The sequence below is a fragment of the Mus caroli genome, unplaced genomic scaffold (assembly GCF_978045245.1).
Source record: "Mus caroli unplaced genomic scaffold, Mus_caroli_1 scaffold_5, whole genome shotgun sequence".
NCBI lineage: Eukaryota > Metazoa > Chordata > Mammalia > Rodentia > Muridae > Mus > Mus caroli.
Genome location: NW_028227260.1, coordinates 128,156,616 through 128,172,941, shown reverse-complemented (window position 1 = coordinate 128,172,941; position 16,326 = coordinate 128,156,616). Strand labels below are relative to the sequence as shown.

The window sequence follows — 16,326 nt, the reverse complement described above, 5'->3', positions numbered from 1 at the left end:
TCAGTCCCGGCCAGCTTAGCCTCAGTGGAGAGGCCGTTAGTGACTGCGGCGCCGCCCCTACCCTGTGCCGATCGGCGATCCTGTAACGCAGGAGGCTCTGCGGACTCAGGCGACTCCGACCAGGTTGAACCAGTGGCCCCTAGGGCTTCCACAGCCAGACACTAGAGACACGCACACTCACAGTCGCGATCACACACACACACACACACACACACACGCCCGCAAGCCCGCCCGTCCGCACGTAAACCTATGACTTGGAGACCTGAACTGCCAAAATAGAGACCTCTTGGCAGGGGCTGGAGTTTCCGAGTCAGCCAGCCGCCAGGCTTCCCGCTCCCTGTTCCCGCTCTCCACGGTTCTCCCGCCTCTTGGCTTCCTCCCCTGCTACTTCGGAGGGGACCCAGCAACCGCACAGCGCAAAGGTTCCCCCCCCCCTCAATGCCAGAGTCTGCCTTAGGCGGTTCAGACATTGCTGAGCTGGCAACCGCTTTAGGAATTCCTGCCCCCTCCACGGTACCCCTAAACTTTGATGCCCTTTCGTTGGGAGTAGGCCTGGGACTTAGACGTCCTGATGTAAGAGTTACCTCCTGACCCCTTAGCATCTCAGCTTAGTGGGACTCCCCTGGGTACCCCCAACCACCACCGCACCCCAGCTGAGGAGCTAGGGGTGGGATTTGATAGCCCTTTGATTTCTGCCCCTCATCCCTCTGCCTGAGATAGAGGCCTGTCTGGTCCTGCAGCTTCTTCTAGTTAATGTTTGACAGTTCATTGTAGCTAATCATTTTAATTAGCTCTTAAAGTGGGGAGGAACAGTTAACCTTGGACTTCTCGATTTTGGTCTGGTGGGGCCTCAAATGGGAGGAGTTCTGAGGAGGTAAGAACGGAAGTGAGGTCACCACCCCTGGCCTGAGCCACCACAGCTGGCTCCAACAGCTGGTGGGCACACCCATTAGGGATTCAACTCCTGTGAGCTGACCCTTGCTTGGCCTGAGAATGCCAGGATGAAAGAAGGTGAAAAGAACCTATCTTTCTCCCCCTCATTCTGGGGAAACAGGGCTCGTTGGCATCGAAAATGCCCAGGAAACTCATAGGCCAAGTAAAAATGTCAGTCAGCCCTAGGATTTCCCCAGTTAAAAAGTACTTCTTGACCCAGTGCAGAGAAAACATGGGGTGAGCAGGCAGGAAGAGCCCTCTCTAGGTGTGTGACAATAATTGACAGCAAACCTGAGCTTTAAGAAGCTGCCTCGAATACGGGGGTCCCTGGAGCAGGGTTCAAAGCCTATGATCTCTTGTGGTGTGTGTGTGGGGCGGGGGTGGCTATGAAGCAGACACCACCATTGCCACGCTCACCCTGGCCTCTCTGTGAGCTGAAGGAGTGGCTTGTTTGCAACTATGCCTGGCATTCCCCCCTCCATGGTACTGTTTGCTGTCTACTCAGAAACTAGTGCCACCCCTGGTCAAGCTGGGGGGCCCCCCAATCCAGCCTTCTTCACACAGCCTTCTTCTTGTACTGAGTGGCAGTGCAATAGCTTCAGCCTTCTCTGCTATTATGTTGGAACCTAAAAATAAGGGCCCTGTGGCCCATCATGGGACTGGTTGATAACATACTCAAAATGCCTCTAATGCTGCAAACATTTAGGGCTTTGGCCCCAGATAGATCCAAATTAGCCACTTGCTAAGAGTATGGCTTTTCTAGGGAGCCCTTTACCCCTGGCCTTGGCTTCCACAACGTTCTCACTTGCTCCCAGTCATGAGAGCCAGCCTGTCTGGTTTAAAAGCCCAGCTTTGTCATTTACTAGTTTTATGGCCCCAGTCAGTTGTATGCGTTAGTCTCACTAAGTGGCAAAAGAATCAAGTTACTAAGTTGGAGAGGAACAACTGTGTTCTTACCTATAGGCTGTTGATTAGAAGACTGTGTGGTACAGGGCCCATATGGAACTGGCATTGTGATAGTGTCCAATACAGAACCTAAAACTCAGGTCCAGCTCAGCAAATGCAGACATTTACTGGGAGCTGGTCCTAGTACTAGGCTGGCCCCAATGAAGTGTTGGCCGAGAAAATAGGAGGATGAAGAAGACAGCACTGGCCTTCTAGGGTTGTATGTTGGCTGAAATGGCTGGTAGGATGTAGGAAGAGTGCAGGTAGATTGGGTATGTTGTCTGTATAAATAATAGACTTTAAAAACAAACTCGAGGATTTGAAGAGATGGCTCAGCAATTAAGAACACTGCGTGTTTTTGTAGAGGACCTGGGTTTGGTTCCTCACACCCACATGGTGGCTCACAACCATCTATAACTCCAGTTCCTGGGATGCTGACATCCTTTTCTGACCTCCTTGGGCACCAAGTATGCACAGACATACATGCAGTCAAAACACATGTACACAAAATAAATTTACAAAATAAAAAAATAAAATAAAGGGCTGGAGAGATGGCTCAGGGGTTAAGAGCACTGACTGCTCTTCCAGAGGTCCTGAGTTCAACTCCCAGCAACCACATGGTGGCTCATAACCATCTATAATGGGACCCAATACCCTCTTCTCATGTGTCCAACTCATAAACATAAAATAAATAATTCTCAAAAATAAAATAAAATAAAGCCAAATTCAAATTCCTGGGCTAGGATGAGGAGCCAGGTGCCCCAAACTGAAGGCTTCTCCTTGCTTGGAGATGATGGCTGGGTTCTGGTTTGAATGCTATCTGTCTCTCAAGTCTGCCCTAAGATTTTGGTGAAAGAGAGGGAAGGGAAAGTAGGCTCGTGCATAGGCTGAAAGTGACAGGCATTTTGGACTGTGATTTTCTGCGTGCCAGGGCCAGGGTAGCATTACCTATGGTCCCTCCCATTCCTAAAGCCCTCTGAAATGGCAGAGATCACACCTGGTGAGCCTCCTCCACATCTCTGGATCCCCTGCTGAATTAGGAAAAGCCTTGGGCAACCCTTGCTCCTCTGTTCTGGGCCTGACCCCAACCTGACCTTGGTTATCACTCCTGGTTTTCTAAACTGCAAAAAGGATTCTGGCTTCACTGCCAATTTATTCCCTTTGTGGTTCTCAGACTGAAAAGTAGTTCTGCAGGGGAGAAAAGAAACCCATGAAAGGTACCCAGAATCCCATGGGCGCTTTCCTGGGGGTCAGGGGCTTTTCTCATCAACACCAACCTGCCTGCAAATCTCTGGCTGCTGAGCCTCGTGTGTCCTGTAATAGCGGCTGCGCCGCTAATGCCCTGTAGCTTGGGCCCCAGCGCTGGTTGCCAAGAAACTGCTAGTCGGGGTGCTTATGAGGGTTCTGACCTCATAGGGGCTGCTGAGTTTCAATTCAGCAGACATTTATTAACACCTACTGTGTGCCCAACCTGTGCTATGAGCTGTGGGGGAGCCGAGGGAAGGACGTGGTGGGGCAGAGATGACTAAGACACTGAAACAATCAGAGGCTAAGACAAGCAGCCAGGCCAGGGGCTGGTCAGGTGCTAATTGTACTTCTTGGAGCAGAGGCCAGCGTGGCCAGGACTCTGAGGTCAGCAGCAGCTAGAGGAGGGAGGGAAGGCTTTGTGAGGGATTCGGGTGAGAGCTAGACCTTGAAAGGGGGCGGGGACAGCGAGGGGGAGATGTGGCTCCAGCAGAAAAGGGAGAAAAGACGCCTTTCTCTCTATTCCCTGGCCACGGACTGACCTTCGAAGCCTGGATGATTGTTTGGTAAATGCATGTCACATAAAAGAGCAGGTCAGTGAGTGTGGGTGGCTTCATGCAAACCTCGATCTCCACTTCAGGACGTACAAAATGCTTGGCCGAGACAGTGAGCCCAGTCTGTATTGATAATACACAAAGGGTAGCCAGGCTTCCCCGCCACCCAAGCTGAGAGCATTTCATTATGGACTGCACCCTCCAACACAGGCCAGTTAGGAGAGGAGGGAGGGAGGGAGGTAAGTGGGGGAAGAGAGAGGTAGAGAACATCAAAGCTGACATATCACAATTGTTCACAGGAGAGATCTGCTGCCTAGGTTCCACCCCCCCCCACCCCCCACCCCCGCGTTTGAGGCTTTTTTGGGACCCTGGTGGTAGAGAGCAGAGATTTTCTTTTTCTTTTTTTCTTTTTCTTTTTTTTTTTTTTTTTTTGGTTTTTTATTTTGTTGTTTGTTTGTTTGTTTGTTTCGAGGCAGGGTTTCTCTGTGTAGCCCTGGCTGTCCTGGAACTCACTCTGTAGACCAGGCTGGCCTCGAACTCAGAAATTCTCCTGCCTCTGCCTCCCAAGTACTGGGAGAGAACAGAGATTTTAGACTTCAATTCCCAGCTGGCTGGGTGGTGGGCTGTGATGAAAATCTCTGCTCTCATCAGAGCTCACCACCCAGCCAGCTGGGAATTAAAGTCTAGAGAGGTTCTGCCTGGACACAGAAAAAAAAATCATCGTGGGTGTGTTCTACTTTTGAGCCCTCCATGGCTGGATGGGAGGTGAGCTTTTGGCTTTTGTTAGGTTCAATTTACCTAAGGAGCATACTAGAATGTCCTGACTTGGGCTGGGAAACTATCTTATGGTGAATTTCTTGACAAAGAGCCTGTTCCCAGAGGAACAAGATGAGTGTTTCAGGCAGTAGGGTCTATAAGGAAAGTGCTGAAACATTTCTCAAAGCAGCTAACAAGAAACAAAGTAGCCCAGCAGTGGCTATGGTTGGTACTGTAGGAGGCAGAGGTAGGTGGCTCTCTTTAAGTTTGAAGCCATCCTGGTCTACAGAACAGGTACTAACTAGGACAACCAGAGCTACACAGAGAAACACTGTCTCAAAAGAGAGATGGAGCCAGGCGGTGGTGGAGCACGCCTTTAATCCCAGCACTTGGGAGGCAGAGGCAGGTAGATTTCTGAGTTCAAGGCCAGCCTGGTCTACAGAGTGAGTTCCAGGACAGCCAGGGCTACACAGAGAAACCCTGTCTTGAAAAACCAAGAGAGAGAGAGAGAGAAAGAAAGAAAGAGAGACTGAGAGAAATGGTATTAAGTGGCTGGTCCGAGTTGAACAAGCTTCGCCTTAAGTTCTTAATTTTGGATGAGTCGTTTCTTTCCCAGTGCTGATACTTCATGCCTCTTAGTCTACCTACCATTCTGGAAGCTTCCTACCTTCTTCTAGTCTGACCTAATATCCTTCTCAAGAAGACAGAAATGCTTCAGACTAGAAGAAGGCAGGAAGGGAGCACGGTCTGTCTGCATTCATATCTCAGACCTACCAGGCTCTGGCTGTGTGACATTGACTTAACTAACCTCTCTGGGTCTCACTGTATGCTTCACAGGGAGAGAGTGACAAATGGGATAATGTATATAAAACATTGAGCATAGTGCTTTTCCCAGTGTACCCACCCAGTAAGTGTTCCTCGGATTAGGTTTAGTCCTCGCTAAGATTGTTGCTGGTCATATCATCTTTTCACCATTCACGAACTCTAAGCTTTGCCAAGATCCCAGAATTAAACACCTTGCCAGAAGTGCTGGCAGGGCATGCCAGCCCATTCCTGAAAATACCTGGCTGTTTTTACAGATTTTTTTTCTGCTAAGGTCTTTTTGTTGTTGTTGTTGTTGTTGTTGTTGTTGTTAACTGTGCCATCATGAAGGATACAGAAGGGATATGGAAGAAGCGCTATGTGCGCACATGTGCGTACGTGCAGGGGTCTGTGTGTTATCTACAAAGTCATTCTGAGTGGCAGACAGTTCTAGAGTTAATAGTGGTGCTTGAGGGGCTGGAAAGATGGCTCCATGGATAAGAGCTTCCTTGCTCTTTGAGGTGGCCGAAGCTGCAGTCCCCAGAACTCGAGTTGGGCAGCTTGCACCTGCCTATGACTTCAGCTTGAAGGGATCTGACACCTTTCTGGCTCTGCAGGCATCCCCCCCCCCACACACACACATATGTACAGAGGCACTCACACAGCACACCTAAATGACTAACAAATCTTTTTTAAAGACTGGAACCTGAGCCATCAAGGTAGTTCAGTGGGTGAAGGTGCTCGCTGCCAAGCACTACATACAACCTGGGCTCAGTCCTTGGAGCCTACATGGTGAAAAAAGAGAACCATCCTTGCAAGCTGCCCTCTGACCTCCACATATAAGCCGTGGCACACACCCCCATCCTACCCCCACATGCATTGAGTGCATACACACTCTCGTGTGTGTGTGTGTGTGTATGTGTGTGCGCGTTGAAATAAAAATGTAAAAACAGTTTAAAGGTGAGGATTAAGTTTTTAATATTTGTATTAATATTACCGTGGGTTTTTTTTTTTTTGGTCTGCGTTATTTTCACTTTGAATATCCACTGAAGAAACCAGAAGTGAGCTGGGTATGATGGCACACAGCTGTCAGTTCACCACTTCAGTGGCTGAGGCTGGAAAATGGAGAGTTCTAGGCTTGCCTGGCCAACATAGCAAGTTTCAGGTCAGCCCCAGCTATAAGCAAAACCTTGTCTTAAAAAAAAAATTAAAAAAATAAAAAGAAGAGGAGAAAAATCAGAGGAAGTTTGTTCCTTTGAGAAAAGGCATACCATTCTACCCCTGGGGACTACTTAGCAATCATTAGTTTGCTGTTTGCCTCCTGAGGGTAAAGCTCTGGAAGCCAGTTGGCCAACTCTGGACTCATCACAGCTTGCCTTGCTTTTCTGATCTTTCCGATCCTTTCAGTTTACAGTGAGGTTGGGTCCCTGATGGGCAAATGTCCAAAGGCCTTTTTTGAGGCTGGGGCACTGCCTTTGGCCAGCAGCTCTCAGGGTCTGGGAACCTTTGCCCCTCAGAAGATTTTGAGGTCCCATCTGCTGTAGCTGCAGTTGTGTTTAGGTGAGCCCAAGATAAGAGGTATCCTGTATGGACTACACCTAAATGGACCATGCTAGTGGATCATGTGATCCTTGTCCATCAAATTAAGAAAGCTAGGCCTTGAGCAATGGAAGAGTGGACAATTGGGTTTATTTTTAAAGGGGATTTATTTATTATATGTAAGTACACTGTAGCTGTCTTCAAACATCTCAGAAGAAGGCATCAGATCTCATTGCAGATGGTTGTAAGCCACCATGTGGTTGCTGGGATTTGAACTCTGGATCTTCAGAAGAACAGTCAGTGCCCTTAACTGCTGAGCCATCTCTCCAACCCAGACAATTAGTCTTAATCTTCCTAAATACCTGATAACGGGGAGGTACTCAAGTGTGGACTGAGGTGGTACTCTGTGTCTTTCCAGTGTTTTCTAGGATAACAGTCATTAACTCTTCTGAGTCTATAAAAGTCAACGTGCAGAAAGCAAGCACCATAGACACTTTCAAGGTGACCAGTTTAATACCACAGTAATAAGAAAGAAAGAAAGAAAGAGAGAGAGAGAGAGAGGGAGAGGGAGAGGGAGAGGGAGAGGGAGAGGGAGAGGGAGAGGGAGAGGGAGAGGGAGAGGGAGAGGAAGAAAGGCAGAAAGAAGAGAAGAGAAGAGAAGAGAAGAGAAGAGAAGAGAAGAGAAGAGAAGAGAAGAGAAGAGAAGAGAAGAGAAGAGAAGACCCAGATCTATTCTTGGAGACTCCAAGCCGCATTCTAGAGTGTCAGGGACATGTATATATTTATCTGTTAGCAGGTAGGGGATCTTCATATTTCTAAATTGCATGATGTGGGGCTAATGGCTTACACAGAGAAAAATCATTTTTCTTTCTTGGCTTCATTAGGGAAGACTTCCTGGAGGTGAAAGGGCAGATGGCCTTTCAAAAGAGGAAAGAGAGACCATTGGCCATGTTCTAGGGGCATTCCAGACTGGGTGAGAGGGTAACATTGGCATGAGAAAGCCAGAGGTACAACAGTGTAAGTCCCCCACAATTGGCATGTGTGATAAGTTCCAAGTTCAGAATCTGACTCTACTGTAGCTTCCAAGAATGGGTATTCTAGGGAAGTGTGAGATTATTGCCTATTTTTGGCCTTCACTACTACTGCAAAGCAACACGATACAGCAAACACACATAGTAATGCCATGTAATGACGAAACCATAGTCAGTGTTGTACAATCCAGGGCCCCCTCCCTTTCTTTCATGTGACTTAATAACGTTACTAAAACCATATCAATGTACAATAAATGGCACATATTTTTTAAGTGTACAATTTGGTCCTACTTGACGTATGTATGTATATACCCAGTGAAAGCATCACCACATTTAAGAGACAGCTAGCATATGTGGGCCTCCTGGGAAGTTTCCTTGCACCCTTTGGCAATTCCACCTCCCATCCTAAAGCAGCCACTGCTCTGGTTTCTGTCACTATAGATTAGTTTGCATTTTCTAAAGTTTCGTATAATTGGAATCATGCAGTTCTGTCTGGCCTGGCTTCTCTCTGGATATTTATGTTAAAACTCTTCCTTGTTTTTGTATATATCAGTGTTTCTTCTCCCTCACTCCCTCTCCCTCTCCCTCACTTCCTCATTTGAGACAGGGTCTCACATTGTAGCTCTGGTTGTTCCTGCAACTCAACTATGCAGACCACACCGCTCTCAGCCACTGATAGCTGCCTACCTCTGCCTCAAGATTTCTGAGATTAAAAGACTTGCGCCATCATGCCTGGCAGATGTTTCGATCTTTTTTTATTACAAAGTAGCTTTCCATTGTATGGACAAAACAACCATTGTTTATCTGTTCAACAGCCTTTGGACTTCTGATGGTTTTTCCTAGTTTTTTTCTTTAAACTGTTGGAAACAAAGCTGCTCTGATCATCTGTGAGCAAATCTTTTTATGGCTATATGTTTCCTTTTCTCTTGGTTAAATACCTGAAAGAAAAATAACTGGGTCCTAACAATAGCTAAGGTTCAACTTTTTTGTTTGTTTGTTTTTTTTGAGACAGGGTTTCTCTGTATAACCCTGGCTGTCCAGGAACTCACTCTGTAGACCAGGCTGGCCTCGAACTCAGAAATCTGCCTGCCTCTGCCTCCCAAGTGCTGGGATTAAAGATGTGCGCCACCACTGCCCAGTGAAGGTTCAACTTTTAAAGAAAGTATTACACTGTTTTCCAAATGCCTTTATCATTTTACATCTGCTCTCCGCAAAGGATAACAATTCCAAGTTGTTTGCTCATCTTCACTAGCACTGGTGTGTAAGGGTGGGTGGCCATTCTTATTGGTGCGCCGTCGGGTTGCACTGTACTTGCTTTTCCCTTAATGACTCACTATTTTAATCATTTCCCCATGTGCTTCTTTGTTATCGCTGGGTCTTTCTTTTTTTGAAATATCTGCTCAGGTCTGTTGCCCAGAGAGTCCTTTATAGACTCTAGATACAAGACCTCTATCATAGTCCTGCTTGACAATCGTTGTTTCTTTCCTGGTCCTTCTGCCTCCACCTCCCAAGTGCTAAGATTACAGTCGCAAGCCAGTGTCTAGTTCTGGAAGTCTTTAGTTTTGCATTCAATCTTAGCCAAAATGCAACTAATCGCTGTGCTTCTTTCGCTGTTGACCTGGGGATTGAACCTCAGACCTTTTGCCTATTAAGCAAGTGCCTTGCCATTGAGCTATGTTCTAGGCCTTCGCTTTTCCTTTTTTTAGATCAAACCTTCAGTACTACGTCTAAGGAATCTTTGCCTAGGCCTAAATCATAACTATTTCATCATATGTTTTCTTTTATAATTTTAGCCTTTGCATTTTGGTCTGTGATATATTTGCCCGTTGTTTTACACTCTAATTTCAGTGTGCATTTCCCTTGGTGACTCACTATTTTAATCATTTTTCCATGTGCTTACTTGTTATCTATATATCCTTTTTTTTTTTTAAAGTAAAATGTCTGCTCATTAATTTTTCAGTACTGAGGTCCAGAGCTTTGCGTGGGCTAGGCAAGCACTTATCTAGGCTTATTTTACCAGGTCATCTAAAATTTTTAGTGTGTCTGCAAATGCATGTGTGTGTGTGTGTTACAGATATGAGAGTGGACATGATCACACACCACACATACATGTGGTGGTCAAAGGACAGGTTTTGGGAATGAACTTTCACCTGCTCTACCACCTTGCTGGCCCAGATTTTGGCTACTTTAAGTTCTTTGCAAACATCATATGAAATTTAAAACTGTTTGTATAATTTTCTTTTAATATTTAGATAAACCTTATTCGCATCAATCATTAAGACAGTTAGTTATTCCTGGCTTTGTTTTTGACTCTTGTAATCAGGTGTGTGTGTGTGCTATCACTGTTATTTTAGATGATGCTTAGAATTGTTGTTTTATGGCTTGAATTTACTGAGCATTAGTAGAATAGGACATTGTTCAGTTATAGTGCCCTTCAGTTATAGTGAATAAATCCAACATTTCTTTCATGCATCCCTGTGTACATGCCTCACCTATCCCCTTTCAACCACATCTGCCAAGAAAACAGATCCCCTTAACGAAAGTTTAGCTGGGCATGGTGGCACATGCTTGTAGCCCTAACTATTGGTATACTGAGGCAGAGAGTGATAAGTTTGAGGTCAGCCTGAGCTATAGAGCAAGACCTTGTTACCCCTCCCTCTACAAAAAACAAACCAAAACAAGAATATTTGACCTCAGACAGTTTTTCTCCTATCTCATTCTCTCAAGTCATTTTGTATCTTAGACCTGATACAGCATCCTGACATCATTCCAAGGGTACAGTGATGTGACTAGAACCCAATATTCCCAGGGCAGGACTGTGGTTTTATGCAAAAAATTAATGCTTTTGATGATAACTTGATTATCAACTGTCTCCTCAATGCTACTTGGGGGAAGAACTCGATCTGGCATTTGTCACCTCTGACAGGGGCTTGCAGCATAAGAGGAAAAGTAATACCTGAGTCCCTAGAACTCTTTGTCTCTCAACTGCAGGCCAGTCATACTACTGGACTGTAATGCTAAGACCCGTTCAAACCTGTAAGTTGACAATTTACCAGAGTTTAATTCATGGATGCTTAGATATAGGTTGGAGGAAGAAGAGATACAACAGAAAGAAAGCAGCAGTTCAAGGCCACATGTGCCAAAAGACCTTGTGACAGAATTGAAAGGCTCTGGGGAGTTTATGGGAGGCGGGGCTCTGTGGATATGAACTGTAATTACTAGAACATAAACAGCTCTGTGGGGTTAGGGGACTTGTTGGAGACCTTGCTCCATGGGTACTGTTTGATTAGACCAAAAAGATCTCGAAAGGATGGCAAGCCTGAGAAATTCCATGAATGAGGCTGGAATGTTCCCTCAGGGACCATGAGGAGACCACTGGGCTTGAAGCCCAGCTTGAGTTGGGAAATCATGGGAACGAGGCTGAGTAGGTAGGGTGGGGTCAGACTGCTAAGGACCTTCAGAAACCAAGTTAGATGAGTCGAGACTCTAGGGCTCTGGCGAGTCGTAGTCCACGGCCACAGATTTCAATGTGTGTGTCCTGAAGAAGCTGGCACCAGCTCAGAGGCTGAGGGAGTAGTTAGGTGGAGGCAGGACCGAGGCTGGAATGTGAATTTTCTCACTCCCAGGAAAAAGGAACACAGTTTTTAGCTCTTTCTCAGGTTTTCACACCCCATCCCTAGAGCATCATAACCTAGATCGTTGGCAAGGGGCGTTAATGGTGGGACAAGAGATAACCAACAAGCACTTTGTAGCTTGCCTGCTGACTGGTCCACCCCACTGCTTACCCTGACAGCTTAGGTGAAATCCTAGTAGGTCTGGATGGTGTTTGAAAGTGAAAATGCAGGCTGAGTGCAGCGGGGCATGCCTGTGTGTCTAGCTATGCAGGAGGCTGAGAAGGGAGGTTTGTTTGTGCCTTGCTTCAGGAGACTGAGGCCAACATGGGCAACAACACTAGATGCTCTCTCAAAAGAACAAGGGAAAAAAGAAAGAAGAGAAGAGCAAGCACAGCAGTACTGACAGTCTTTTCCCTTGGGAAGCCGAGGCAGTAAAATTGCAAGTTCAAAGCCAGCCTGGGTTCCATAGTGAGACAGCTTGTCAAGAAAAAAAAAAAACAAAAAACAAAAAACAAACAAAAAAAACCCCAAAAAACAAAACAAAAAAAAAAAACCCAAAAAAACATTGTGGGGCTGGAGAGATGGCTCAGTGGTTAAGAGTACTGACTGCTCTTCCAGAAATCCTGAGTTCAAATCCCAGCAAGTAGGTAGGGTGGTTCACGATGGGATTTGATGTCTTCTTCTGGTGTTTCTGAAGACAGCTTCAGTGTACTCATATAAATAAAATAAATAGATCTAAAAAAAAGGAAAGGAAAGTAAAAAGGAAAGTGCTAAGGAGAGAAATGACCTTTTAACTCAGTATCAGTTATCAATATATCAACGCTAATTGATTTGTGATTTTTCCCTTTCTGTGTCACTATTTTTTTGTTGTTGTTTTGTTTTTTTTTGTTTTTATTTAGCTTTCTCTCATACAGTGCTCCCCAACTGCAGTTTCCTCCCTGTCCACTTCTAACTGGTAGGAAAGGCTGCTTTGAGAGAGATGGTATTTTGGCCTAGTATTTTTAGTAGAAGAAATGTGGCATGGACAGCAAGTCTGTAAGGAGCTCTGAGTGACATGCAATCCATCCACTTGGAGAATGGGCACCTGAGAGTTCAAGAACCAGGTGACATTAATAGCAAAAATTGTTTTACAAGAGTTCTGTTACCACCCAAGTCCCCCACACTATATATAAATGTTGATATAGGGTCTAACTATGTAGTCCTGTCTGACCGTGCACTCAACAGGGATCCACCTGCCTGTGCCCCCACCCCAAATGCTGAGACTAAAAACTCCAAGTATGCCGTGGTAAAGGCTTACATTGCATTCTTGAGCTAGAAGACTTCTTCTGATAACATTTCTTTCCAATGTAACATTTGTTGTCCGTCCCCAGCTCTCTCTCTCTCTTTTTTTTTTTTTTTTTTTTAAGACAACATCTCATGTAGCCCAAATTGGTTTCAAATTCATTATGTAACAGAATGGGTTTGAACTTCTGATCCTCCTGCTTCTGCCCTACCTGGGATTGCAGGTGTGCACCACAGTATAGTTTATGTGATGCTTGGAGTGGAACTCAAGGCTCCGTGAATACTGGCCGAGCATTCTCTCAATTCAACAGCAATCCTAGCTCTGAAGTATAGCATTCACTCGTCTTGAGACACAATCTCTCTGTGTAGTCTTAACTGGCCTAGAACTCAAAGAGATCCACCTGTCTCTGCCTCCCAGGTGCCAAGGGTCTCACACCTGTCTAGTATTCACTTTTAAGTGGGACTGTTTTCATTTATTACCTAAAATGTCATTTTTGCTAACTTGTCAAGACAAAAAGAAACAAAACAAAAAAGTGAGATGGGTTTGAACTGTACCTTTGATTCCCTAGTCTCAGGCTTGGTCAGATCTAGTGAAAAGGCCCTACCCTCGTGGGACCTCTCTACTGAACCTAGCTTTTGAGATTTTTGAAAAGGGGAGTGGAAGGGAAATCCTATCACCTGCAGCAGCATCTTCATTTGCTTGCCACCCTTGCCATCCCTTTCTCCTTGCCTTCGAATACATTTGAGAGCAAATGACTAGGTCCTTTTGCTCTGGGGAGAGGTCCTTTGACTTGCCCAGTGGTTAGCTCTGTCTCATCTTCAAAGTTTCGGGTGTGAACAGATCTTGAAGTTGGTATGGAGAGGCCTATGAGGCTCTGGAGCCTGGTTGTAAATCAAGACTGTTCAAAAAGATTACTGAACTTCACCTCTGCTATCATACCATACCTGTGGCCTTTCCCTTTGGCTCCATCTTTGGTTTTGATTATTCATAGTAGAGTGTTAGGATCGTTCCAGTTTGGAAACACTCTGCCTGGACTTATCAGAGCCTTCAAGTCTAGTGCTGCTCTGGCTTACCTTGGTGGCTAAGGCACTGAAGGCTAAGGTGAATCTCCTCAGCACTCCAGTCATTTGATTTACTGTCCCCATAGCTTACAGATAGAGATGCCAACTGGAGAAAGAATGCCTGCCCTCTGAAGCCTGGTCAAGCTGGATAAAGCACTCAGAATAGGCAGGTTTTAACCCACCAGGCAGGGCCTCAGGCATCAAGGGCCTGTGCCAGGCAGCAAGCCTTCCTCCACACCCCTTGCCTGTCAGGGGGCTTGGGGCAGGAGAAAGAGCAGGTAGGGCTCTGGGCAGGCTGTCTGGGCTGGGCGGGGCCCTGGTTGGGTGAGGCCCAGATTCCCCAAGCTGATAAAGCGGCTTGTAAACACCCAGCAAGTTGGGGGTGGGGGTGGGTAGAGGGCAGGCTACCAGATGGCAAGAGAAGGAGGGAAACTGGAGCCCAGGCCGAGCTACAGGAAGTGGGGCTTGATGTAGAAACATCCTGTCCAGCAGGGGCTAGAGAGGTAGCCACCAGTGATTGCTCCGTCCACTATGGTGGCAAATACAGTACAAGGTGGGGCTGCTTGCCTGGGCAGCAGGCCAGGTTCTTGGTTCCTGGCATCTCAGAGGGACATGATCAATCGGTCTCTGTTATGGGTTGCTCATGGGTCTCTGTTAGGGTTTGCTGTACCATCTACCAACGCCGAGAAGGCGGGGGAGGTGGTTTAGAGCCAAACTACCCCCGTGGAGAAACTCTCCAGAGTGATTGTCTGAGAGAATTTGTTTCTTACGGGAAAAATCATCGCCTTCACTGTCTGTGAGGAGCATTGATTGGAACACAGGATTGTGTCAATTGTGTCAAAGGCCTCCTGCGGCCCTCCGCGAAGAACAGTCATATGGCTGATGCTCTTTCAGCTCGGTCTTGCAGTGCCTTTTAATTAGAACCTCAGAGGGTCAGATCTCTGCCTTTAGCAGAGATCGGCAGACCTGTCCATTTCACTTTACAGGTGGGGAAACTGGGAATCAGAGGCACAGAGGCTGAGTCACCTACACGGGAGACCCAAAATTCAAGCCCTTGCTCTGCAAAGCTTCCAACCATCTTCCCTGGTGTGGGAGGTCCCTCACTAGCACCCAGCCCTCCCACATAGGCCTGGATATGCCCTGCATACTCACTGGACCTGTATGTACTTAACCTTGCTGAAGGCTACAGGATGCCTGGAAGGAGGAAAGAGCCTCAGAGTCATAAATCAAAAGGCCTCTGCTTGTATGTGGCCTTGAGTAGACCCTTTGGGCCACAGAGATTCCTAAAAAATTTACAAAGGTAATAATTTTCAGCAGGCATGGTGATGTGTGTCTGTAATCTCAGCTGAGAGGTAGAAGCAGAAGAATATTGAGAGTGAGCTACATAGTGAGCTTGAGGCCAACCTGAACTACACGGGAACCCTCTTTCAAATCAAACAGAAGACAAAGAAAAGCAATTCTCTTAAGAGCGTTAACCCTGGTAGTGGACCACACATCCAAGAATATTTGGGCAGCATAAATTGGTCTTGATGTTTTTGTTTAAACAAAAGCAAAACAAAACAAACAAACACACACACACAAAAAAACAAAGTTGGGTGGATGGGAGTAGATTTGGGAAGAATTAGGTTAGGGATCATTATGGTCAAAACAGATCATATGAAAATCTCAACTGACTCTGGGTAAAGATGGAAGACGATAACAAGCTTCGCAGAGTTATCCTTTGCCCTCCACACTCAAATCACAATAAGGAGCAATGTTTTAAATAATAATAACAGAAAAATAATAATATTTAATTATTTTAAGAAATTATAAATTCCACACACTAGAAACATGGGATTTTTATTTTATTTTATTTTATTTAGCACTCACAGAATTGCACAGCTATCAGTAGGATCCACTTTAGAGTATTTTCATCTTCCTCCAAAGAAATACCAAATACCACATCCCTTAGAGCCAGTCCCAATTTCCCTCCAGCCCCAGGGCCTTGGTTCTAAAGGGATACTTACTATAGATAGATGCTCTAGGTGTTTTGAGGTGAAAGCCCACCCTTGTTGATCAAGATGTGCTAGCTCAGTTTACTGGGGCCTTTGATCCAGAGACCCTACTAGAAAACCACGAACAAACAAACAAAACCAGGGCAGGCCTGATGATCAAGCCCCTGGCTGTGGGCCTGGCATATGTGAGGTACTTAGAGCTAGTTTTCCATAAATATTTGAATAAACACATGAACCAACACCCTAAGATAAGAACCTCAACTTCACAGTATGTATAAGCTGAGAGTAACTGTATATTTATGGGGCAGGGACCATGCCATGACTACTCTAGGTCTAGAGCCTAAATTCTCTGGTAAGAGCAGGTCACTGAAGTATAGAAGCTGAGCAGAGCTTGAAGCAAGCCATTGAAGCTCATATTGCTACCATTTTGATAAAGATTTGGTCTGGAAAGTTGAGGATTGATTTATTAGAATGATCTCCAGTTGAAATTAAGGCCTTAAGAGGTATGGGACCTGGGCCTGGGTAGCTTCCATAGAAGAGGCCCCTTGGGCTCTGAGCCTTCAGTCCCAAC

General features: G+C 46.0%; 1 protein-coding gene across 2 annotated transcripts in view; it reads left to right on the top strand.

Annotated features, from left to right (window-relative positions):
- Elf4 (E74 like ETS transcription factor 4) overlaps window positions 1-16,326 on the top strand; it is a 42,966-nt gene that overhangs the window by 924 nt on the left and 25,716 nt on the right. The window lies entirely within an intron of this gene.